This window comes from Manis javanica, chromosome 3 (genome assembly GCF_040802235.1).
Source record: "Manis javanica isolate MJ-LG chromosome 3, MJ_LKY, whole genome shotgun sequence".
Lineage (NCBI taxonomy): Eukaryota > Metazoa > Chordata > Mammalia > Pholidota > Manidae > Manis > Manis javanica.
In genome coordinates this window covers 116,304,507-116,329,185 of record NC_133158.1, presented here as the reverse complement: position 1 = coordinate 116,329,185, position 24,679 = coordinate 116,304,507, and the positions used below count along the sequence as shown (strand labels likewise).

Sequence of the window (24,679 nt, the reverse complement as noted above, 5' to 3'; positions counted from 1 at the left end):
GGATTAAAGAAATGGTTTGATCTATTAGCAAAATTGGAGAGATTTGTTTGGGATACGGAGCCAAGGGTCACCAGATGGATGAAAGATGTTGCCACACCACACGGCGGAGAAGCAGAGTCAGTGTTACAGATGTGTCTTAAACAATGATCGTTATCTGTCATAAAGTGCTTACTTGATGCCAACATTATCTTAATCACTTCGCCTATTTCAATTTGTTGAATCCCCACAAACTCTTATGATAGTTACTATTATTATCATCATCCCGCCTTTGCATATGGGGAGAGAAACTCCTGCTCAGAGGATAAGTAACTTGCTTAAGGTCACACAGCTGTAAGAGCTTAAGCCAGGAGCTGGATCAAGCGATCGGACTCTACTGTTTGTGTTCCTCCCCACTATGCCCTACTGTCTCTCTAAAGAACTGTTTTATCTTTTTTTTTTTTGCTTGAGAGAACATTTAAAATGCAAAAAAGTATAAAGATGAAAGTGAAGTTCATTCCCAATTCTACTACCCAGAGATAATCACTATTAACCATACTGACTTTTATTGTTCAATAGCAAATCAAATGACACAAAAATATCTTTTTACGTATTTCAGCAGCCCTATAATTCAGTGTTTGAAGTTCCTTTTCAGTTCCTGTCATTGATTGTTACAATGAGTCCAGAAATAGGGTTGTCTCAGAATATTTTGAGCCCTGCAGTTTGAAGGCTCATTTCCTATTACCTTAGCCCACACTGGTGTGCTTCTGTCCCCTTTGGCCTGCTGACAGTGTAGATTGAAATGGGCCTTCTTAAGTGAAGTGCTCACCTCTAGACAGATGGAAGCTTCCTATGCCCCTGGCTTGCCTCCAACCATAACTGAGGATAGAGGCGGAGGTGGAGGGAGGGTTGGTGCATCAGAGCTGGTGACATTCCTAACTAATATGTCTTAAGGTTCTTTAGAATTTGTAATGGAAGTAGCTTTCTATATGTAAGCAAATAATTTCATCGTTACCAATAGCATGATGGTAGTAAGAATAAATCCAAAAAGAGGCTTAAAAAATAAACAAATTTCCCTAATAAAAAGCAGCTTTAAACACCTTGGGCTCACTTTTCTGACTTAGCTCAGAGGGAACTGTTAATAGGAATCAAAGAAGCTCAGGAGAGCATCAGCTCTTGGCAATACAGGGAATGGGCATTTTCTGGGATCTGTCTTGAAGGAGTGCTAAGTATGGGCTGCGTTTTTCATATTTAGCAGTATTGTGTCACTAAGAGAAAGTTTTAGGGTACACACATGAAGAGAGTTTATTGTGTTCTTTGATTTTTCTTTTGTACCTTACAGAACCTTAATGCAAATATGCAGAATCTCATGAGCAGGTAAGAAGGGGAAAGAAATGAGCTGATTTCATATGCCACAATCCTTTGGTATCCTAGAAAATGCATGTGGCCTAAATATTACACAGCAATATTCTTTGCTGTGCTTGTCATATTTCTGATTTACATATTGCCCTTTACTAGTTTTTTTTTATACAACCTGTTTTCAAGGAGATATTATTTGATTCTAAGGAATAACGTGCATGTGTGTGTGTGTTACAGTCCTAATATAATTCTTTTTAGTTTAGTTTCCAGAGAATTTCAAAATAATCTTGAGGATAAAATCTTTTGTTTTTAATTATTTTCAAATAGACCAAGTTTCTGACATTTATTCTACAATTAAATCATGATTCTTACAGTGAATGGATGTAATCACTATGAGTTACATAATAAAAAAGGAAAATCAAATAAAGTAACCACAGGTTTAATGAAATATTTCTAAATGGCAATTCTGCCAAGGTAAAAATGCAAAAAATTCTTTATTTACTAAAATGTTTTTGGAGGGGCCAGAGCTTGTGCTGGAAGCTGGGAGGAAAAAGACTTCCATGAGGTATGGATTCATCTTCATGGAACTTACATCCTAGGTGGGTAATAAAAAGTAAGCAAATAAGAGAGGGCTAACTCATAAACTGTGAGCCACACAAAATCGTAGGTTTAATGTGCATAAGTTGTATTTTATTGCTATGTGGTTTTTTATTTTATTATTGCCTCAAATTATGGAAGGATCTCAAAGAATTTTATAATATGGAGCTAGACTTTCCATTTTGGGGGCTGGAAAAATTCAGGCACTAATAGTTTGAGTAACTTGGCCCTGTCATTAATGAAGAGATGAAAAGTTCTTAAGATTTAGGCAAGTTTTCATTAACCTTCACTTCTTCTGCCAGTCTAAATAACATGCTCAATTTATCACAAAATCACAAGGTTGCAATCCATCCTTCTTGACACTCTTGATGTCACTTGACACTTCTTGGTAGAGGGAAGTATTAATACATGACTCTAAATCAGGGCAATAGGACAATTTCCATACTTGAAAATGAAAGAAGGTATGATCTAGACATGCCTTAGAGACATTTTTCCTTCAGGGAGCTACAAGAAGAGACTAGGTAGCCCTTTAGTTTAGATCCAAAAAATCCCTGGGAGATGGGGAAATGGAGTTGTCTAAAAGACATGTAAAGCGTCTCATCGAGCAAGGGAAACAAAAGCAAAAATGAACACATGGGACTACATCAAACTTAAAAGCTTCTGTATGGCAAAGGACACCATCAACAACATAAAAAGACATCCTACAGTATGGGAAAATATATTTGTAAAACACATATCTGACAAGGGGTTAACATCCAAAATATATAAAGAGCTCACACACGCCAACACCCAAAAAGCAAATAATCTGATTAAAAAATGCGTGAAGGATGTGAACAGACAATTCTCCAAAGAAGAAATTCAGATGGCCAGCAGACACATGAAAAGATGCTCCACATCACTAAACATCAGGGGAATGCAAATTAAAACCACAATGAGATATCACCTTACACCAGTAAGGATGGCCAGCATGGAAAAGACTAAGAACAACAAATGCCGGCAAGGATGTGAAGAAAGGGGAATCCTCCTACACTGCTGGTGGGAATGTAAGCTATTTCAACAATTGTGGACTGCAATATGGAGGTTCCTTAAAGAACTAAAAATAGAAATACCTTTTGACCCGGGAATCCCACTCCTTGAAATTTACCCAAAGAATACAACTTTTCAGATTCAAAAAGACATATGCACCCCTATGTTTATTGCAGCACTATTTACAGCCAAGATATGGAAGCAACCTAAGTGTCCATCAGTAGATGAATGGATAAAGAAGACGTGGTACATACACACAATGGAATACTATTCAGCCATAAGAAATAAACAAATCCTACCATTTGCAATAACATGGATGGAGCGGGAGGACATTATGCTCAGTGAAATAAGCCAAGTGGAGAAAAACAAGTGCCAAACGATTTCCCTCATTTGTAGAGTCTAACAATGAGGCAAAACTGGAGGAACAAAGCAGCAGCAGACTCACAGACTCCAAGAAGGGACTAGCAGTTACCAAAGGGGAGGGGTGTGGGAGAGCAGGTGGGGAGGCAGGGAAAAGGGGGCTGAGGGGTATTGTTTGGTACCCATGGTGTGAGGGGGTCATGGGGAAGACAGTGTAGCACAGAGAAGGCAAATAGTGAATCTGTGGCATCTTGCTGCACTGATGAACACTGACTGCAATGGAGTATGGGTGGGGACTTTATAATATGGGTGAATGTAGTAACCACATTGTTTTTTCATGTGAAACCTTCATAAGAGTGTTTATCAATAATACCTTAAAAAAAAAGACATGCAAAGCACCTTTCAAACTTGACTGTCAATGATTTCTTGATTCACCTCTGTTTCTTTGATTATGAATCTAAGAGCTCATAGAATACTAGAATGTAGGTAGAATCAGATTTTTTTCCTTGCCAAATCATTAGGAAAGGGAACCTTTCAGAAAACAATACAATTTCTTGAAAACATTTTTTGTCAATGCTTATGACAAATAATACTTTCTTGGATGGCAAAGACCACACATCCCAGTCCTGGAGATGATTTAACTAGAGTAGAACATCAGCTGACATTGTTTGATATTCCTGCCCTAACAGTAGTGGTCACCAGTAAAGATATAAGTTGGATGAAGAGGACAATAAAAATTGGGAGTCCTTAGCTCTCTTTTAAAAGGCTTACTGTCCACTTACTTTTGTACAGGTACCCTGTGTTTGAGACAAACTGTTACTTGCGTATTTTTCCTGACTCTGACTTATGCTATCTTCATTGTTTATCCCCACAATATTCATTCTTATCAAAACATTATCATCTTCTTAACAAAATCTTTTCTATCCTTAGGACTTTTATTGAATGCTATCTCCTTTTAAACTATTCTGATTAGAATCCAATCTCCTCTCATTTGAGTTTCTAAAGTATTCAGTGATTTCCATAAACCCCCCAGTATGTCTTGTGTTAAAGTCCTTTACATTCAGCTTTATCCACTCTTCTGAACTGTGGTCAGTCTATATGCAGAAACTGTCCTCTGCTTCTCTCTCTACCTTACCACTTGCCTCGCAGAGTATCTGGCTCCTGGCAGGTGCTTAATATATATATATGTATTATTTTGCATTTAATTGAATTAAATTCTAATGAAATCTATCTCATTCTCAACCTAAATGATGGTTTTTAATAAGTTAAAAATTATAAGTGAATACATATGATTTAGCATACAAGATAGGTTTGTATGTTATTAAGAGCTCATGTTTGGAGTCAGACAAAATAAGAATCTTGCCTCTGCCACTTAAGACTTGAATAAATTATTCAGTCTCTCTTTTCCTTACATTTCTCATCTGTAAAATTGGGATGACATTTGTACCCCTCTCAAAAGGTGGTTGTCAGATAATCTTGATATCATCTTAAGTAAGATAATTGATATAAATAGATCAGCATCATGCCTTGTAGCTATTATTTCCATTGTATCAGGTGCTAGGGATATATTGGTGTATAAATAGCAACTACTGTCCTCAAGCATCTTGCATTCTAGTTGAGAGGACAGAGAAGAAAATAGAAAACTAGAATTCATTGTGGTAAGGGTGGACTTTCGTGGTTTGCTTACAACAGGCATTTTTCTTTTTGTCGATAGTTTTATATATCCTGCACAATATAAATTGATCATTAGGACCAGGAAAATATCTGATTTTGTGCCCAACAGTTTAACAGCAGTCTAATCTTTCAAACTGAGAATATATGTAAAGGTTCTGAATTTGTATTAGCACTAAATGAGTGTAACATACCATCTCATGGCAGAGAAAGCCATTCCTCCTAGCATTTTAATGTACTTTATGGGAATGAAGAGTCATAAAGTGTTTCTGTCAGCAGTTTAAGAGTCAAACTTCTCTTAAAATTTTTCATTAAATAAAGCAATCTGAAGGAAAGTGATAGTCATAGAATCATAAGAATTTTAAAGCTCAGAGATAATTTTATGCATATTTCATTTTACAGATGATGAAACTATGACCTTTAGAAGGAAAGTGACTTGTCCAAAGTCATACAGCTTTTTGGTGAGATTGTTGAGGCTCTGAGGACACCTGAGACAGCATTTTAAAATATCTTAAGGTAACAGCTACATCTCAACAATGTTAAACTTACGAATTTAGGTAGCCTCTCCCAACTTCTTAGACAAAAGTAAATTGTTTCATTCACCTCTGTGTTCTCTTGATTAGGTCAGGCCCTGTCAGGACAGCCTCCCTTTTGATTAACTCAAAGTCAACTGATTTGGGAAGTTAATCACAGCTATAAAATTCCTTAACCTTTGCATATAACGTAACTAATCCTGGGAGTGAAATAATCATATACATAGTCTTGCCCACACTGGTCTAAACTCAGTAATACTATTTCCATACAATAGTGACAACCAATTAGAAAATTTAATAGAAAATAACAGTTACTGTTCACTATAGCTATAAAAAAAAATAGGAGATGCTACGGTAGTCAGGATTCTAAGATGCCTCCCAATATTTTCCTACTCCAGTGTACATGCCCAGACCATGAAAATTGCGGCTTTTACTCCTTTGATTAGATAAGATTGCATGGCACAGCTGATCTTATCTGGGTGGGCCTGACGTAATCACGTGAGCCCCGTAAAAGTACAGTTTCTTTGACTGGGAGCAGAAGAGAAAGTTAGAGAATCATGCTCTGGCCGACCTGGAAAAGTACAAACACAACACCCTGTGAACTGTCACTGTTGCAAGAGATGGGCAGCTTCTAGGAGCTCGCCAACAATTAACAGGGAAATGGGCACTTCAGTCCCACAGCTCAAGGAAAGGAATTTGGCCAACATGTATAATTTTTGAAGGATCAGGTAATTCAGTTTAGGGAGTTAAAATCAGGATTTTTAAAACTGATAATAATCTGCTTGTTTAACATATTGAAAGCAGGCCCTGGAGATTTAGAGCCCCCAATCAGTGGGTGAATGGAGAGGCAGGCTGTGCATTCCACAGTACTGAGCTTTTATTGTTCTGCACTTTTGCCATTATTGTGGCATAGAAGCTTATTTCCACACTTGTGAAACAAAGGGAGAGATATATACAGTCTCTCAGAGTACCCCTAGTTTACATTTGAGGAGTTTTTAGGAGTATAAACAAACTATCCGACTTTCCTCTAACCCACTAAAGCAGTCATCTTTTAATATCTAAATGTACAAAGCAGCATTTAGACTAGGTAGAGGACAAGAAGTGATGTCTGGTTATTGTAAACAAAGAAGATGTACTGTGCAAACAATTCCAGATGGATCTCAGGAAAACAGCTTGACACGGCAGCCTTCTAGAATCACTCCGCTGCAGCGGGAACAAGTGCTTGATAACGGGGCAGGCTTTATTTGCCTGCACACTTGGCATTTGCTTTCAGTCAGATGGGAAGGCAACACGTCTGCCAGCCAGCAAAACAGAACTTTGTCTCTGTTTATGTCTCAGTCCCCTAGCTAGGAGGTTAACTTTGGGGATGATAGATGAAAAGCTTGGGTTTGTCATTTATACCACCATGCGCAGATGGTGTCTCAGGCATCTGTGTAATCTTTCTCAGTACTATTTACTGCTCTTCCATCCAGTCCCAGGAGACCAGGTGTGAAATCCAGCACTAAGCAGTTTCTGCTAGCTGTGAATTGTGTTGAGCCAAAGGGGCCATGTGGCTGGACTTTGGAATGTGAAATCACATCATTACTGATACAATGAAATTCAATTGCATGTAAACCCACATCCTAAAATATGTTAAAGTAGGGAAAAATTTCACTCTTTTTAAAGATGATATCATCAGTTTGGGTTATCAAGAAGTATGACAATTTATGTTACATTTAATATTTCAGGCATTAATAGAGACTTTTTAAAAATGTGTTTTTCTTATTTCCTAATATAATTATTGAGCACTATGTTTTAATTCAATTTATTAGGTATTTATTGACATCTAACTATTTATAAGTATTGCTTGAAGAACTGCTAAGGATGAAAAGATAGAAAAATTGCAGTTACTGTTATCAAGCAACACAAGGTCTATGGGAAAGAATATAGCATGAATGGGAAAATTATATACAAAATGTAAGAAGCACTTTAGAAAGTTAGAGGAAGGAGAGATAAGTAGATGGGTGAGGTCAGGCATGGTTTTAGCGGGGGTTGGTATTATATTTGCTTAGCCTTAAAAGGTGGGAAGAATTTCAAAAGATAGAAATGTAAGAGGGTCATTTCACACTTAGGAAAGTCATCTTGATGTGGGAAGATATGAATTACATAATGTACAGAGCAAGAAATAGCAAATAGTTTGTACAGCTGAAACCGTGCTTTTGCCTTCAAATCTGAAGAAAGGCTTATGTGTTTCTTTTCACATTTGTTGCTTGTGAACCATTCATCACTGAAATAGACCTATATTCCCCATTTCACAGAGGATAGAACCCAGACTCAGATAGGAAGGATGGCAGCTAGCACATGGTGGCATCATGTGCCAGGCACTGTGCTACATGCCTCCCAAGTATTCTCTCATTTAATCTGTGAATCAACCCTGTGATGTAGCATTATATTAATATCACTTTATTTCTAGGGAACTCAGATACAGAGAGGTTAGAAAACTTACCAAAGTCATACAACTACTCAGCATAGAGCAAGCTCTGATTTTCCCAGTCAATGCTTAGTGTTTTCTATTTACTACTTATGAGTGAAAGTGAAAAAAGAAGTTACACTTTGAAGTTGGTAATTATTTAGACAATGGGACATTACATTTTTTTGGCAGAGATATGTTCAGGCAAGATTGGCAGAAGAGAGAGGCTTTAAGAGAAGAGATGCAGAAGCCAGTGTTTGTGCTGGTGAAGTCTGTGTCAGAGCCATTTTAGAATAACCATGGGCATGGGCAGGCTGTGGGTGGCTGATTTCTGAAAGATCCTGATGCTACTACCCTCGATGAGTTTGTTTTTTGTTCATAATGAGCCTTCTTAGGCCCAAGTTGAATATAAATCCAGGAATCTCCATGTGATTGGTTTAGTTTTGACACTCTCTGGGATTTAAAAGGATTTTTCTGGCTAGATTGTGCTTCTGTGATGGTCAAATGAGCTCACTCCTAATAGACTTACTTTGTCATAAATAACAACTATAAAATCTGGAAAAAATACAAAATAAAATAACAACCTAAAGAATCTGGAGGGTGAACATGAGAAGAATTGAAACTTAGAAATTGTATGCAGGCAGTGAATTTCCTGTTATTTTAGCCTGAGGGCAGGTGGCATATACTGCCATGCGTAAGGAGCAAAGCTACAATAATGTGCAGACTTTTGGACCTGCAGAATCAGAGGATAGGGTTCAGGGTAGTTACTGTTTTTGAATAGTAAGGGTAGACCTCCCAGAACAAATAGAGCCAGAGAGAAGGACTCCAAATCCTTGTATAAACTTTGGTCAAAATCTCTGGCTGACCACTGAGCCATGCCTGTGTGGGAAGTCTCTAAGCAATCCCATGGAGGCAGGACAAAGAAAAAAAACTAAATACACAGAAAACTGGACTGAGATTTGACTGGTTGCCTGGGAGACAAAGTTTGTAGTTTATATTCAACGAAGTCATTGCCTATTAAACAAAAATATCATCACTCTTTGGAAGAATAAATATGACCCATTCTCAAGAGAAAAAACAATCAATGGTCACCAAATTTGAGATGGCTCAAGTGTTAGAATAAGTAGATAAGCATTTCAGTCAGTTAATAAACTATGTTTATTGAGAGACAGGAAAATACACTCATAATAAAAGAAAATATAGGCTCTCTCAGTGGAGTAATAGAAACTATAAAAAAGAACTAGTGGAAATTGTTAAACTAAATAGGGTCAATGTGCACTTCATCTTGTGGTGGGTATAGACCCAAAATACAGTGCAACCCAGAGCAGAGTAGGCTTGAGAATTATGTTTTCAGAAATGCCCAGAAAACTTAGTGACTACAAAAACTTTTTAGAACCACTCAAATATACCTGCACCATAATGAGGTCAAATTTTAGCCAAATTTCAATGGTTGAAGAAATTCCTCTTCAAAGTGTTTTTCCATGAAATGTATGATTGGAAATTTCACCATTAGAAAAGTAACTCTTTCAATAGCTGTTATCCTTTGCCCTATGTTTTGATTGCAGAGCACATGGCCACCAGAATCAAATGAGGATAAGGGAGAGTACCACCCATGAGATAAAGGCCACAGAATGAAGAGAGTGGCGGCCCACTCTCCATTTCTGCTTGCCGTTTCCCTCGTCCCTCACCCAGAGCAATGTCAAAGCATGTGATTGTGAGGATATGTTCATTGGCTTGCTTATCTTATTTAATTATACACAACCCTTATACTTTTAGAAATGATTTGAGACTAAAAGTAGCCCATATAAATAAGAAAGGTATAGATATCAATATAGGTTTCAGAAGTCATGCAGACAAATAAAACAATAATAATAATCCAAAAATCTGGAATATAAAGGCATTAAAATTGAATACTATTATTTTACTTTGACTAAAATTTAAAGACAATCTTCATGCAAAATAATAAATGATATTTATAATTAATGTTTTCTTAGTCATTAGGATGTTAATTTTGAAGACTATGGAGCAACATAGGAAATGCTTCTCTTATGATAGACAAAAGCAAATTACAGAGTAGTATAAATACTCTAAATATAACAAAGTTCAAATTGTGTGTATTATGGCAATATATAGAAAACCAAGAAAAAGGCAAAAAAAAATAGGAGTTTTTAATTTGAGGGAATAAAATTGTGGTAGATTTTTCTTAAGTAATGTAATTACAATATAATTTATATAATAAGTAAACAGGATTGTAATTTACTTTATCATTAAATAAAGGGTAATCCCTGTATTAAGAAAAGCTATTAAAAAATAAGAGTTTTAGTTAAAAATATGAGCTTTAGAACTGCTTCAAACTTAGAGAACCTCTGAGACTCACGATGTGGCTCTGAATCAGCTTCCTTGATGTTTGCTACTGAAGTACATGGGATTGGGAGCCCTGTCTGTCCCTGTACCTTCAACCCACATAAAACTAGATGGGCAGAGAACACGTGACCTGTCTTGTTATTTGATGAAACTAGTGAAACCTGGAAGTATTGTTTTGATTTTTTCAAGACACTCTTAAAAAATGATTCTCACCTCCCAAGCCACCTCAGCACAAAGGCAATTTAAATTACTTTTCAATCAATAATGCAAATAAAGTGTTCCTTCAAGCCCAAGAGTAGGGAAATAACACATTATAAATGATTTCCCAAGTTCCAGATAGAATCTGCAGATTTTTGCAGTTCTTAAGAGAAAATGAGTGGATGGCAATTCCCACAGTAAGTTATCTTCCCAGTAAATGTGTGTAGGTCCTGAGGGCAGTGCCACACTCATAATTCAGTTGGTCATTTGGCTGGCTGGACAGAGAGACAGAGGGAATTAAGCAGAAACCCTTAGGGACTCTGCAGTGCCTTTAGGCTAGTGTGGTTCACATTCTAATTTACTACCTGTTTTTTAATGACTTTTCTATGAATCTCTCTCTGAGAGGTCTCTGTCTTCTCCCAGTCCAGCAATTCTTCATTTACCATCTTCTTACAGCATTTGGCACATTCTAAGTTCCATTATTGTTATCTGAGGCAATATTAAGAACATCATTGACTTTGAAAATAGATTATGAAATCTCTGATCAGTATTTAAGTGACATCAGGTAAGCTTTCTTAAATGCTCAAATTTGAGTATTTCTCATTAATAGAGTTAATAGAGATAATCTTACCAGACTTATGTGTTTTCATGAGGGTTTCATGAGACTATATATGTAAAGTGTTTAGCACCGACCTGAAAAAGAGTAAATGCTTAATAAGCTGTAACTGGCATATACTTTCTTCATCTCTTTTACTAAATTTAAGTTTCTTGAGAGTTAACTCCAAGATTAATCTTCTGTACTATAATGTCAGAGAAGTAAAGAGATAATACTAACATGGTTTCTGTAGAACATTCCTGAATCATAAGCACATTTCATACAGAGCTCTTGTATTTTTTTAATTACCCTCTACTTCATGTAGTCTCTATTTCTCAGTGAGTATTGATCATGGAGGAGCTCTCGACCTTTTCTCTTGGTTCACTGGAGTGTTTGCTTCCTGCGTTTTGCTCTGGTACATCGGACAGATGGGCTGTTGCAGCTCCCAGGAAGTAATTCTAACTTTGTCTCCCACACAACATAGCAAACAGAAAGGCAAGATAGCGTGACTAAAGTTATTGAAAGGGCTGCTTTGTATCTGATTTTTTTTTTTCAAAAAAGAAGCACATCACTAAAGACCACTCATAACTAAATTATTTGAAATATACTTCATGCTGATCAGGAACATGTGCCAAGACTCAGGAATTGAGCACAGCTTTAATGATTTCTTTTTTTTTTAATAGTATTTAAAAGTCAATAGATGAAAGATCACCCAGGAAGGTAAATCACACTGAGGTAATTCACCAGAGACTCACATCGAGTCATGTGTATTCTTCCTTGTCCATAACTGAGCTCAATTCTTTCTCTTTAGTGTGGAGCAATGATTCAAAACTCCACAAAAATTCAGAATTTCACACGTTGAACAGTTTTCATCATACTGTTAACTTCTCTAGCCCTTAAGTTACCTATTTACTTATTCACAATAGAAAATCTGGCTCACTCTTCTTTGAGGACCGATCTGGTGACCCTAATTTTGAGGTGTTAGAAGACATAGAACAGTATAAGCACTGAGCCAGAAAATTATATGTCATACTCTCTTTGGTGCATTCCTCTTCAGGGGTGACTAAACAATTTACATCCTTGGAGAAGATGACTTTGAAATCCAGCTCTGAAAAAACTGCTCCAACAGTGAGTATATCTTGAGACTGCTGGACATGCAGCATCAGAAAACCAGGCACTCATCCCTTGCCTAATAACCCCAGCCCACAGAGAACCAATAACCACAAAGAGGAATTTAATCATTTTTGCTCTGCTTCCATCTTATTGTTTCTGAGGAACAGGCTGTCTGCTGAGAGAGAAATCTTCCTGGTTCAGATTATGGGTAAAGCTGTAGGAGGTACAGTTAGCCTCAGAAATTGTCAGGGGCTTTTAGGAGTTATTCACTCTTAAAATACTGTAATGATTAGGTAGCTCAGGCTCCAGTCTTTATAGAAGCAAAAATAAACGTTGGTTTTTGTCTCCCAGTCAGTGATTTCTCAAAAGAAGTCTGGCAAACCGTCTCACATCTATCTTCCGACATGCCTGTGAGGAAGAAACTGGAGCAAATAAGATGGAAGCACTGGCAAGGTAGATGAATAATGATAATTGCATCTTTCCAACTGATCTCTCTTACAAAATAAGTGGCTGGAATTTGAGATTACCATGGGGCTGTTAAGTGATGACAATGGTATGGTCTTGGTTTGGAAAACATGTTCTGTACCAGATTGTTGAGTCACATGAGTTCTCTTGCAGTCTTTTTTCTTAAAAAAATGACAGAGCATGATAATATAATTTCTGAAGTCTAATGGCCACCAAGCACTTAATGACCAGTTCTGCCTAGATTCTCCCTTTTTTTCATATAAAAATATCAAGTCATCATATCAAAGAAGATGAATTTTAAAGGAGCTGAAAGCCAAAAGTTCAAACATAGATAAAACAAGAATTAGAACTTCTAGAAAAGAGTTTATTATTCAAAATACTTACTGAGCATATTTGTTTGTGAGACACCATGCAAAATGTTGAAGGAACAGAAATCATGTATTTCTGTCCTTGAGAGACCTTTTAATTCAGTAAAGCGGGCAGAAGTGTCCAAAGTTAATGATGCAATGAGAAGGAAACAACTTCCAGAATAGAAGCAGAAACAGCACTGATATGATGACAAAGTTATTTTAAATACTTCAGTATAGACAACATGATTATATCTATAAACAACATCTATACAAAATATATATCATATACATACATATATATATTTACATATATACTATATACATAAATATAATTGTTACCAAGCATTCCCCAATGCACATGGAATTCTCTTCAGCAACATATATTCTTGACATCAATAAACTTCTACCCCAGAGGCAGCTATGACATCTGTATTTCTGAGTTATCAAAGCTTTGCTAGTTTTCATCCTGCATGCCAGAAATGTGTACTTAGTGGTGAACTTCATCTCCTGTTAGTACAATTAATGTATGAATTCTAGAAATGGCCCTTTACTGGTGAAATTAAAATTTTCCAAAAGATATGAATTGCCATAAATAATTAAGAGACACTCCATACATTGAACAATAACAGTGTCTAAGACTCCAGCACTCTACCTTTCACCAAGATCTAGTGTCTAGCTGTAAACTCAGAATTCTGCTTATCCAGCAAAGACATATGGGTAACAACTATAATAGAAGAGTAATAAATATTATAATATATCTATGCACAATAGACATTTTATATATTGACAGATACATAGTAAAATATAGATATAGTTCATAGTTGTAGATATAGCTATAGATAACAGAATACCCTCTCTGGAATCTTGATATGACTATCCCCAGTGAATTTTTCATGCAGCGTGGAATTTTGATCCCCTCCAAGAACAAGAAGGCTGGACTTTCTTTTTTTTTTGCCACCCACTTCTTTCTTTCTTTCTTTTTTAATTGATTCATCATTATGTTTTTTGGTATCATTAATCTACAGTTACATGAAGAACATTGTGTTTACTAGGCTCCCCCCTTCACCAAGTTCCCCCCCACAAACCCCATTACAGTCACTGTCCATCAGCGTAGGAAGACGCTGTAAAATCACTACTTGTCTTCTCTCTGTTGCACAGCCCTCTCCGTGCCCCCCCTCCACATTATACATGCTAATTGTAATGCCCTCTTTCTTTTTTCCCCACCCTTATCCCTCCCTTCCCACCCATCCTCCCCAGTCCCTTTCCCTTTGGTAACTGTTAGTCCATTCTTGGGATCTGTGATTCTGCTGCTGTTTTGTTCCTTCAGTTTTTCTTTGTTCTTATACTCCACATATGAGTGAAATCATTTGGTACTTGTCTTTCTCCACCTGGCTTATTTCACTGAGCATAATACCCTCTAGCTCCATCCATGTTGTTGCAAATGGTAGGACTTATTTTCTTCTTATGGCTGAATAATATTCCGTTGTGTATATGTACCACATCTTCTTTATCCATTCATCTACTGATGGACACTTAGGTTGCTTCCATGGCTTGGCTATTGTAAATAGTGCTGCGATAAACATAGGGGTGCATCTGTCTTTTTCAAACTGGGCTGCTGCATTCTTAGGGTAAATTCCTAGAAGTGGAATTCCTGGGTCAAATGGTATTTCTATTTTGAGCTCTTTGAGGAACCTCCATATTGCTTTCCACAATGGTTGAACTAATTTACATTCCCACCAGCAGTGTAGGAGGGTTCCCCTTTCTCCACAACCTCACCAACATTTGTTGTTGTTTGTCTTTTGGATGGTGGTGATCCTTACTTGTGTGAGGTGATATCTCATTGTGGTTTCAGTTTGCATTTCTCTGATGACTAGTGATGTGGAGCATCTTTTCATGTGTCTGTTGGCCATCTGAATTTCTTCTTTGGAGAACTGTCTGTTGAGCTCCTCTGCCCATTTTTTAATTGGATTTTTTGCTTTTTGTTTGTTGAGATGAGTGAGCTCTTTATATATTTTAGATGTCAACCCTTTATCGGATCTGTCATTTATGAATATATTCTCCCATACTGTAGGGTTTCTTTTTGTTCTATTGATGGTGTCCTTTGCTGTACAGAAGCGTTTCAGCTTGATATAGTCCCACTTGGTCATTTTTGCTTTTGTTTCCCTTGCCCTGGGAGATATGTTCATAAAGAAGTCACTCATGTTTATGTCTAAGAGATTTTTGCCTATGTTTTTTTCTAAAAGTTTTATGGTTTCATGACTTACATTCAGGTCTTTGATCCATTTCGAGTTTACTTTTGTGTATGGGGTTAGACAGTGATCCAGTTTCATTCTCTTACATGTAGCTGTCCAGTTTTAAGGCTGGACTTTCTTAAGGCCCAGAATGGATTGTATAATTTATCTTGCACTAGCTTGATAATAGATGTTTAGTTAATAAATGTCTCTAGGCAAAATTTGTTCTGAGACCTTCTTTCATGATAATTTAGCAGCAGACTTTTTGAGAGAGTTTACAGTGCTCAAACTTCTTCAGCAATTGCTGTTTTCTGCTGAAGGACCCTGGACTTTTGTGTGACAGATGGGCTTAGGACAGTTTACAAAAAGCATCTTCTGAAGTTTGAAAGATGGGATGAGTAAGCATTAGAATGAAGAATATAGATTGGCACCAGTGGATACTATAGTTTATAGTTATGTTTCCATTTTTTAATTGAATCTATCCCTGATTAATGGCTTTTCTCAGTTTTTGAGTTATCATTCAACAACTCAGTTATTTCCTGGTAGATATCACTTTCTTAGAAGGCCATCCACCTTGGATATTTTCCATGTGACATATAATATAGCCAGTTTCATTGGCTAAGACACATAGTCCAGAAGGAGAAGCTACATGAATGTCACATTGAGCAAATGATTTTGACATGAATTTACATTTTTGTACATTAGTTTTACTCATAAGACTTCTAAACAGTTTTACAGTTTGATTCACATATTTATGCCTATATTGTTCATGATTTAGTTATTTAAAATACTTCACTATCATGACTTCCATGGAAACACAGAAAGGCAAACACAAAAGGAAATATGAATTTTGTCTTAGTATGTTATAGGACAAGTAGTTGAGTCTGATATTAATGGAGGGAATAAGTGGTCATTAGGGTTATCTTCCCAATGGTTGGGAACAGATGGTCAGCGTTTCAGATGACTCTAAGAGGCAATGGGGAAAGCATCTCTAGATGGTGGTAACTGTGCATTTCTGTTTCCCTTTCTTCCTGGAAAGGGCTTTAGTAGGACACTTACTATTATTTGTCAATGCCCTGTTAAGTAGGTCATCTGTGTTCAGATTTAGAGTCTGATTTTCTGGATAAAATGAGAGTTCCTGTGGCCAGGATTCTCACCTGACCCTGGCTGACTAGCTCACTGCACACCTGTGGGCAATTTGACTCTATATAAAGAGCTCCACCCAGTGCTGTGGGCACAACACGGTGGCAGGGCTGCAAGGCTGCAGGAGAGCAGAGCAGAGGCCCAGAGGATGGCTGTGCTGGACGACTGTGCAGACAGAGGGGCCCAGAGGCAGAGACCGGCTTTCTGCCTGCAGACTTGCTCTGAGTGAATGGGATTCTATTGACTGACCTGCCACCTGGAACTAAACTTGGGTAGAAGCCTTTCATCCCAAGAACGTTTCGCTGTCAGTTTCTTTGGTCACACTGAATCCATAGTGAACTTGCCCGGAGCTGAAACTCATTGGCAAGACAATTGGTGAAAGTCGGCAGGGTTCATTGTTGACCAAGGAAAAAGACAGGCTGCCCTTATGGGAGGGGTGCTTCAGCAGGCTCCCCCTGTGAATGGGGAGACAGTCAATCATCCCCCAATGGGTATGTGGTCTGAGGTGGCTTGCCTTCTAGAGGACTGGGCCCCACCCCAGGACTGGAGACAAGTGAGGTGACACCTGAGGCAGTAGGGGTGGCCCTTGGTGTAATAAGTAGATCCTTTGAGAAGCAGAGTGCCCGTGAGGCAGTGGGGACTGTGGATTGGCTGCTTCTCACAGTATTAAAAAAGTCTACAGAAGAAACCCAAGAAATGGCAGAACGAGAGCACGAGCTGCAAACTTCTGTGGATTCCCTGAGGAAGGAGGCAGCATGAGAGCGCCGACAGCAACGTGTCATTGGAGACAAGATGGCAGCACTGCCAAGTGCTCTGAAGGAGGCAGAGGCCATCAAGGAAAAAGATGAACTCCTGAGGGAAGCACAGGCAGAGGTGGCATGAGAACATCAGCTGCGAAGCATTGAGCTGAAGGTAAGAGACCTTCTGAAGACTGAGCTGGCATTGTTGCAAGGCACTGTGGCAGAGGAGGCACTCAGGGGAATGGAGAGAAAGGTGCCATCAGTCCCAGAAATGGAGGAGCTGGGGAAGGATGGAGGGGTGGTGCCGGAGGCACTGGCACCTCCTGTATTCAAAACACGCCCACTGGTTGTACAGAAAATAAAGACCCAGCAGCTGAAAGTTCCCCAAGGAGAGGAGCAGCCCCCTCCCCAGGTTGGGGAGCACTCTATGGTCCACCCCTATACTCAGGCTGAGCCGGTGGCCATGGGACTTAGGGGTGGATGGAATTGTTCTGTCGGGATCAGAGATGAGAAAGCTGTCTTCCCTGACAGTGCAGCCCACCTTGAGGCATCAATTACAAAATGCAAGGTGACATGTATAGTAGCTGAAGCAACGAGAACCTGGAAAGAAATAAGACCTGTTACTCATAGGAGGAATTTGAGGGGCCCCCTGAGGGTTATGAGGACCCAGATGTGGGTTGATTTGATACCTGCAGGAGCAGATGGAAGGAAATTAGACGGGACGCCAAATAGGATCTTACTGGAACTGTGGAAACAGCTGAAACCAGAGCAGCAGTTCCAGCCATTAAGACCAAAGAGACAGAGGTCAGAGACAGAGCCACGAGTTGGGCCTGTGTATCTGCAAGACTTTTTGCTGGAGAGGCTGGAGAACAATGATTGAGCTTTCTTGCACAGGGACCATTGTGGAGGATTGAGGGCATGTAGATTGAGAGGAGAGAATCCTGGAGGGGTGGAGTATGGATAAAATGAGAGTTCCTATGGCCAGGATTCTCACCTGGCCCTGGTTGACTAGCTCACTGCACACCTGTACTATGGGCAGTACATGGCTGTTGACTATATAAAGAGCTCCACCCAGTGCTCTAGGCACGACACAGTAGCAGGGCTGCAAGGCTGCAGGAGAGCAGAGCAGAGGACAGGCACAGAAGATGGCTGTGTGGACAGACGGGCCCAGAGGCAGAGACCGGCTTGCTGCCTGCAGACTCGCTCTGAGTGAATGGGATTCTAGTGACTGACCTGCCACCTGGAAATAAACTTGGGTATAACCCTTTCACCCCAAGAACGTTTTGCTGTCATTTTCTTTGGTCACACTGAATCCACAGCAAACTTGCGTGGGGCTGAAACCCATTAGCAAGACAGATGTTCAAGAGAATTTTCTGAACTTGGAGAATATCTGACTAGAGATTAGAATTTATGACACTCATACACTGAGGTTTAAAAGAATTATTGAAATTCATTGTTGAAAGTTTTGTATAAATTATTTTTCAATCTCGTCTACATCTTAGAATTACATAGGAAGATTTGTGAAAAAGGAGGCCACTTACAAGCCTACTTACATATCTCTGATATGGATCCCAGGCATCAATATTTTGTAAAGCATCCAGGTAATTTCAGTGTATTTCTACATTTAGGGCCCACTGGTCTACATGATAGCAAAAAATGTTGTTAAAACCTCTGCAAATCAATGGGCAGGGATATGTATGGGTAACAAACAATTCAAAAATAAAAGCTGTGGCTGGGGAAAGTTGTGTATTAGGTAATATTTTTCAATGTCACTGTAACCAATGACACAGAAGTAGTGGGACTTTATTTGAAAAACATTTGAAAAGACAAACTAAGTCTGTACCAAGGATCTTATCATCTTAGTCCATGTTCTTCTGAATCATCAATAAAAACACCTCCAAAAATACCTTTTTATCCTTTTGTAGGAAGCAGGAACAAAGGATATAGTCACTGGGATTATCTGGAATATGGAGTCAACAGAGATAAATATAGATATCACCAAGACATAAATATGTCTGGCCTCTTTTTCTTAGCCTTTAGCTATAGACACTAAGCAGTTTATCCCCTCCATTCCAAAGTTATGTAATAGGGAATGAAAGGATGATTGATCATTACTTTGACAAAGAACTGTAATTACTGGGAAATAATAACAAAATAGGGTTTATATCACTATGTCTTACTCTTTTGGATTTTTGCACATTGAGATAATGATGTGGATATCCCAATACACTTATGAAAGGACTTTTAGAACAACTTATGAGAGGTATTTTTGCAAATAGCCAGTCAACTTTGACATAGTTTATAATGAAATCTAAGAAACTAATTAGTACCATTAGTAACAGCTGTTTCTGTGGCTTGTTTCTAAAAATCATAGAAACTTCTAAGACTTTTGGAGGTGGTGAAAGTATTTTCTACTTGCTCCCACTCCCCCTTTTATTTCATAATCTTAAAGGAAGCAGAGTTGAATATGTTATATCCATGACTTCAGTGGTACAAGTTTTTCCTGGGATAGTTTGAATTCCATGAGTACTTTCCTTTTTCTCAGACCTAATTAAGAGTAACTAAGGGTCCTTAGTTTATCCACCTGTAACACAGAAGTGTTAATAATAGCAGTAAGAACACAGTGTTTTTATTGTTACTTTCTTATTTTCTTCCTGTGATGATGTTTGGTTCCAAATTTTCACTCATTCAGCCTAAGAACCACATCATTGTCCCTTTGGCGAGGACTCCCATGTTCTCACTGGAATGAAGGAATATTGATGATGTATTTTGAAATCCTGAGTAGTCCTTAATTGATCTTGGATGATGTGTCACTTACTATTATTAAAAATATCCCAAAGTATTTTATGAAGAGCAAGCAATGCATGTGAGAAGTTCCTTTAAAAAGGTGTTGTGTAAACTAAGTTTCCAAATTGCCCTATATGTTATCTTCTTTAGAGATTCATATTCATATCCACATTCTGCAAAGACCACAGTTTATGAAACACAGATCTACTCAGGGCAAAGTTGATGAGCAGTTATAAGTGAAAGCTTTTTGAATTCAGAGGGAAAGGAAGATGACATTCTACTAAAAAGACTTGCTTGAGCTGGGTAAGCTTGAAAAATTGTAAGAAGAAAGACAAAAAATTACCTACTATAAATACGGCTCTGAAAAAGGTAGTATAAATTTTATAGAAGTGAATTATACGTGAATCCTTTCCTAACCTTAACTTATCATGTAATAAGGGATATAAAATAAGTCTGAAAAACTAACATGAAGAATCTAAAGTGGGACACAAGAGAAATACAGGTAGGATATTATGAATATTCTGAAATTAGGAAAGATTATTACTACCTGGGAATAGGGTGTAATCAGAAATCTTCCTGGAGCAATGGTATTAACTGAGCTTTAAAATATATACTTGAACATGGACTGTTAGGTAGAGATGTATGTGTACGCGGCCCTAAGGTGTGGCTCGTGCATGGGAGAAGAGAATATTGTATATCTACGTGGAGCGTAAGGTGGGAATAGATGGTGAAAGGTTGGTGAGAAAGTGGTTAAATCATTTTGGATGGGAAGCGTCCTAAATTTCAGGCTCAGGAGTTAGTAGAGAGCAACTGAACTAAAATTAGGCATAAGTCACCATTTTTTCACTGTGTAGCAATTAGGCGTACATCATAAGTGATTTACTCCAGTGACCCTAGCCAGTAGTATATTTTCACAAGGAACCTGAGAGTCAAATGAGAAGAAATGGGAAAACTGGGCAAAATGAACACTAACACCTCAGGTCTTTAGAAAAACAATCCAGAACAGAGCTTCTCACACTTTAATGTGTATGTTGATCACCTGGGCATCTTGTTAAAATGTGGATTTGGATTTGGTTCATCTGTGGAGCCGGAAACTCTTCAATTTCAGCAAACTTTCAGGCACTAAGGTTGTTTGTTTGTTTGTTGTTTCAGGGCTAATCTATATGTGATATCGCAAATGTACAGACCAAATAAAATAGACCAAGGATTTTAGACCAGTGATCCCCCAAACTTGACTACACAGCAAAATCATATGTGGAGCTTTCAAAACTGCCCATGCCTGGACCCCACTCACAGAGATACTGATTTAATTGGGTCTTGGATGGTGTCTTGGCATCAGTATGTTTGGAAGTCCCCTAGGGAATCCTAATGTGTGGCCAATATTGAGGAACACTGTACTAGGTTATGTCTTAAGTTAGTGCTTCTCAGTCCTGGCTGCACATTAGAATCACGCAGGGAGGTTTTAGAAATCCCAGTGCCCAGGCAACATGCCAGACCAATTAAATCCAACTCTCTGAGGGAGGGGCCTGGGTATTGGTATTTCGCAAAAGCTCCCTGGGTGATTCTAATGTGCAGCAAAGCTTAGAATTACTTACCTGAAGGGATTTAGGAATTTCTCTGTCTTCTATTCTTCACAAGAAGCCTGGGCCTCCACAGCCATTTATATAGCAAGGCCCACATGATATTCCATTGTGAAAATCTATCCAAAATGAACAGCCTGTGTGTAGCTTTTTAATGCAGGTAAGACTGGTCATATAGGTCTTTTGGTTTGGGAGTAAAAAAACAAGCTGAATTTTTTTCAGAAATGAAAAAATTTAAGAAATAAATAGGGCAATGAAATAAATAGCTCATTATTTTGCCCAGAGCCAGTGGGCTTAGTTCAGTGGTCTCTTACAGGTCTGCATTGTTAACACATGGCTCCAGACAGTTTCACTGAAAAATCAGGTAACACACATAAAATCACTATAGATTAGTAAAAAGAAAGTGGTATTTCAATTAGCAGGACAGGACTGGGCAGGGAGGGACAGGGATGGTAATGCACTGGAGCCCTAGTTCCATTACTGGCTCCCTTATGTGCACCTAAGCTTCGTGGTTTTGTCACTTGGAAAAAAAATTGACACCTGTTTATAGGGTTGTTACAAGGACAACATACACTTGACTATTTTGCTGAACACTGACCTGTGCCATACAAGTCCATAATTAAAGGCACGTTATCTCCAGACCCCAGAAGTGGTGATAAATAACGTTCATGTTGTCCAACCTTTTTCTCTCTCTCTCTCAAGCATGGACATGCTCAATATTGGCACTCAGTATTGACAAACACTCCTCAATATGGAGTGATCATTTGGAAGAAATGAGGGAAGAAAACATTGAAAAAATTCCTGTTCTGATACAACCTTACTTTATTTTTATATGACCCAAGATGGTGTTATTTTTAGGGCTATAGGATATTATTGCATCATTAATAATAAGCTGAAATAATTATTCACACCTGGGCTAACAAGAGCAAATTTGTGTTACTTGCACTGAATAGATAGGTAAAAACATAAATCCTAAATTATTTATGAATTTAGACATAGACTGACTATAAAACCCATCTGGACTCAGATGTAGCAATCTTTAGAAATATTTAACCTTGAAATATCATTCTGGACTCTCTGAGGTACTAAGGAAATAAAGGTATGCACTTGAATTATCCCTAAAATATGATTATATATGTACTGATTTGTCATTTTGATGAGATTAGTCAGATTATAGGAAAGTCAGTCATGATACTGAATTTACAGAAAAACAGAACAAAATATGGGAAAAACTATACAGAATCGTGAGGGAGAGTCTTAATTTCTTTTTGCTTTTAATCTGACACTTTTCTCATACTGCTAATTATAGGACTCAAGTAATACTTAGAATTAGAGTGACAACCTAGTACAGTCCCACCCATACTCAGATGACTGGAATCATGGAGATGCCCGGATATAGGGATATGAGAAAAGACTGGATTGTTAGACTTGTGATCTACAATCTTATTACAGCTGGAGTCAAATGATGTAATTTATGTAAAAGTGCTTCACACTCACTCAGTGCTTATTACACTGCCCATTTTGGTATTCTTCATAGCAATATGTCAAGCATTTTTGGAGTTTTTATTATGTGCTGGGTAATGTGCTTAGCTCTTCACAGGTATTGTTTTGTTTGATATTCATAAAACCACATGAGGAAGGTGTAATCATTTGCATTTATCTCATGAAGGAAATTACAGAGCGTTCATGCATTTGCCTGTGGGTGCATAGCTAACAGGTGATAGAACCAGGACTGAGCCCTGGGCAGCTGGTCTTTGGAGTCCACATGCTTTTCATGAAGAAAACTACCCTTTTGCCCTGATTCAAAGCTCTTTTATCATTTTTCAATTTGGAAATTAAGAGGGATGATAGTTGTGTTGGAAATTGCATAAAGGTAACAATCATATGCTATTAATTAGGCCCCAAGATCCAGCACACTCCCCAAGTGTCAACCATTTCTTTAATTAACTCTTTTGATAACTCTCTGCTGCCTCAGTGCACTCAGGTAGCCTGCAGAATCACAGAGCTTAGCATTATTGCTCATATGTACTGTAGTATGTATTCATGTATTTCATTGCCAATCCTACCCCCATCGACCACCCACATTTTACTAATGAGGAAAGTGAGGTCCAGAGAAAGAAATTTATTAAACCATGAAATTGAGCTCTAAGAACTGCTATTAATTGAAAGCATTATAGCTGCTCCCCGAGTCAAGAGTCATTTGCTTCAGGATCAAGTCTGTGTTCTGTGTTCTAATGACTTGTATTTGAAATCCCAGCCCCTTTGCTGTTTGACCCTCTGAGAACTTCAGACTTCAGTAACTCAGAGGATCTTGGAAATTCTAACTTTGGTAGTATCTTTTCAATTCCTCATTCATTGACTTTTTCTATAGTCCTCGTATCTGGAAAACAACATATCCTTGACATCCTTCTAGGTTATCATTCAGTATCACTTGTCTGTTTCTGGATTTTATTATTTATATTTTGCAAACTTGTATCAACTATTTACTGAGCTATTATTTGGCCAGATTTATTGCTAGTTATTGGGGATGAGTGAACCAGGCTGGCATAGCCAATACCCTCACAGGACTTACAGTCTAATAGGATATGTAGATAATTAAAATGAGGGACACAGCCTGGAGACAAAAGTCTGTGATATGGGATATAGATCCATGTGAAGTGGAGTCAGGGAAGTCTTCATAGGGAAGTAAATATCTGAGATGGGGCATAAAAGATGAGTAGCAATTATCCAAGCTCCATAAAGCAGGGACACACCTGTCTAACTGATCTCAGTATCCTTAACACAGTGCCTATCATGTAACTAGAATTCAATAAGTATTTTTGAATCAAGAAATGAATGCAAAGTGAAGTTGATAGAGACTCACTCTTTGACCAAACTTTGGTCAGGCTCCTACGCACCCTCTCTTTTTGATAAGACCTCATCCTTGGACCCTCCTCTAGGCCTGCTAAGCTCAGTTCTAGCAAAGAGTCCGCTAAGCCCATTTATTGGGAATACCTCCATCCTTGATACCTGAAAACCTTGGCCTGCCTTTATCAAGAATCCAGTTTAGCAAGCATTCTCCTATCCTTGATATCTGATCAAATTCTTAGTAATTTTTATCCACTGACCACCTCCTTCTACTCATTGACTATAACTTCCCAGC

The 24,679-nt window shown here is 38.2% G+C and overlaps 1 protein-coding gene across 4 annotated transcripts in view; it reads left to right on the top strand.

Annotated features, from left to right (window-relative positions):
- CCDC50 (coiled-coil domain containing 50) overlaps nt 1–24,679 on the top strand; it is a 260,855-nt gene that overhangs the window by 151,829 nt on the left and 84,347 nt on the right. For 2 of the 4 annotated variants that reach the window (XR_012129294.1, XR_012129291.1), the window contains 3 exons: nt 5,392–5,505; nt 12,186–12,256; nt 12,593–12,694. The gene's annotated coding sequence lies outside the window, so the exon portion shown is untranslated. Of the gene's footprint in view, nt 1–5,391; nt 5,506–12,185; nt 12,257–12,592; nt 12,695–24,679 lie in introns of those variants that run through there. The other 2 variants (XR_012129292.1, XR_012129293.1) reach the window with 2 other exon arrangements.